Below are 2,789 nucleotides of genomic sequence, written 5' to 3' on the forward strand. Positions count from 1 at the left end.
GTGGGGGCTCTCCGGCGCCTGCGCTTGGCTGTGGGAGAGGAGAGGAGGGGCGGCGCCTGTCTATGGCACGAGGGAGACTTCTGCGTAGAACGTGCTGGGTTCCCGCAAAATGGGAGCTGCGCTGAGCGACTGGAGCGGAGGCGCGAGGACAGGAAGCTCAGGGGGGCAGTGGCGGGACGGTTGAAGTCCAAAGGTTGGAGGGCATGATCGATTCATTTGGTTTCAGAGCCGAAGAGCTGCCTTACTCGGAGTCTCGTCGGTATTGCCCACATTGAGTGGCAGCTGCTTTTCAGAGGACATTCCCGGCCCTACCAGGAGCTGCTGGGGGAATTCAGCCACCACGGGCAGGAGGGCAGCTGCCCCCCCAAATCAGTAAAACAATAAGAATCAATACAAATCTGAGGTTCTGCCCAGTGCCCTCCCAACAAAAGCCTGCCCCCTCCCCAACAAAAATCCTGTCTATGCCCGTAGATCCAACCTGGGCTTTTTGCATGCAGAGCCTTTTTCTTTCGTCCTCAAATGGCTCTGAGTCTTTGGAAGGTCTGTCCTTCATGTCATAGAATCAAAGAATTACAGTGTTGGAAGGGACTGCAAGGGTCATCTAGTACAACCCCCAGTAGTAGTAGTAGTAGTAGTAATTTTATTTATACCTTGCTCATCAGGCTAGGTTTCCCCAGCCACTCAGGGTGGCTTCCAGAACAATATTAAAAATAACAACATGTCAAACATTAAAAAAATTCCTGATACAGGGCTGCCTTCAGATGTCTTCTAAGGTTTGTGTTGTTTTTTCCCCTCTTTGACAAGTGATGAGAGGGTGTTCCACAGGGAGGGCGCCATGGTCAAGAAGACCTCTGCCGGGGTTCCCTGTAAACTTCACTTTCCACAGTGAGGGAACCTCCAGAAGACCCTCAGAAGTGGACCTTAGTGTCCGATAATCTCCTTCCTGTTCCTGTGCCCCACAATTTGAAATGTTGGTCCAGAAAATCATACATCTTCCTAACTACAACTTTCAAGGTGTCCTTATCTCTTGAACCTCCTGCACTGTCATAGTAAGAACATAAGAAGAGCCTGCTGAATCAGGCCCATGTCCCATCTAGTCCAGCATCTTGTTCTCAAGGTGGCCAACCATATGCCTATGGGAAAGCCACTGTGGGATTCAAGCAGGAAAGTATTCTCTCCTCCTGTGGTTTATGGCAACTGGTATTCAGAAGCATTGTTGTTGTTGTTGTTGTTTAGTCGTTTAGTCGTGTCCGACTCTTCGTGACCCCATGGACCAGAGCACACCAGGCACTCCTGTCTTGCACTGCCTCCCGCAGTTTGGTCAAACTCATGTTTGTAGCTTCGAGAACACTGTCCAACCATCTTGTCCTCTGACGTCTCCTTCTCCTAGTGCCCTCCATCTTTCCCAACATCAGGGTCTTTTCCAAGGATTCTTCTCTTCTCATGAGGTGGCCAAAGTATTGGAGCCTCAGCTTCACGATCTGTCCTTTCAGGGAGCACTCAGGGCTGATTTCCTTAAGAATAGATAGGTTTGATCTTCTTGCAGTCCATGGGACTCTCAAGAGTCTCCTCCAGCACCATAATTCAAAAGCATCAATTCTTCGGCGATCAGCCTTCTTGATGGTCCAGCTCTCACTTCCATACATCACTCTCACATCCATACATCAGAAGCATTACCGCCTCCCAACTGTGAAGGGAGCTCATAGCAATCATGATGACTGATAGCCTTGTCCTCAATGCATTCAACCATCTCTTTTGTTGGCCCAATTGTACACCCTCTCCCATGCTTACCCACAACCCATTCTCCCAGTCCTAAAAGTTTCCACATGCTTCCCCTCTGCCCAGGTCCTTGGCCATATTAACTTCTGCTTAAGGCTGTGTCCAAATGACACCTTTGCCCTATTTCCATTGTGACTGGATTCAGGTTGCCCAATTAAAGTGGATCTGGAGCTGTTGTGCAATGAACCCCCCCCCCCAAAAAAAATTAGTTATTTCTTGTGGTAAGTAAAGTGGCGAACTGCTCTGGAAAATGTGGGGTAACATTTGGCATGGTGGTGCAACCCCTCCACAAACAGCTCAGGTTGAATGCTCACTAAACATGTATTTGTGCCTTTCAATTTTTTTGCCCAAGTGTAGTACTTTACACTTCTCCTTGTTAAAATTCATCTTGTTTGCTTTGGCCCAGTTCTCTAATCTGTTAAGGTCATTTTGAAGTGTGATCCTGTCCTATGGGGTATTAGCCACCCCTCCCAATTTGGTGTCATCTGCAAACTTGCTCAGGATGCCCTCAAGCCCATCATCCAAGTCATTGATAAAGATGTTGAATAAGACTGGGCCCAAGACCGAACCCTGTGGCACCCCACTAGTCACTACAGTGGAACCTCGGTTTATGAACACCTCGGTTTACGAATTTTCGATTTACGAACGCCGCAGACCCATCTGGAACGGATTAATTCACTTCCCATTACTTCAAGTGGGAAAGTTCACTTCAGCTTATGAACGCTTCAGTTTATGAACAGACTTCCGGAACCAATTACACCCATGCTTCGGGTTAAGTACGCTTCAGGTTGAGTACTCCGCAGACCCATCTGGAACGGATTAATCCACTTTCCATTACTTTCAATGGGAAAGTTTGCTTCAGTTTATGAACGCTTCAGTTTAAGTACTCCGCGGACCGTCTGGAACAGATTAATCCACTTTCCATTACTTTCAATGGGAAAGTTCGCTTCAGTTTATGAACGCTTCAGTTTATGAACAGACTTCCGGAACCAATTGTGTTCATAAACTGA

This window comes from Zootoca vivipara, chromosome 1, assembly GCF_963506605.1.
Source record: "Zootoca vivipara chromosome 1, rZooViv1.1, whole genome shotgun sequence".
Taxonomy (NCBI): Eukaryota; Metazoa; Chordata; class Lepidosauria; order Squamata; family Lacertidae; genus Zootoca; species Zootoca vivipara.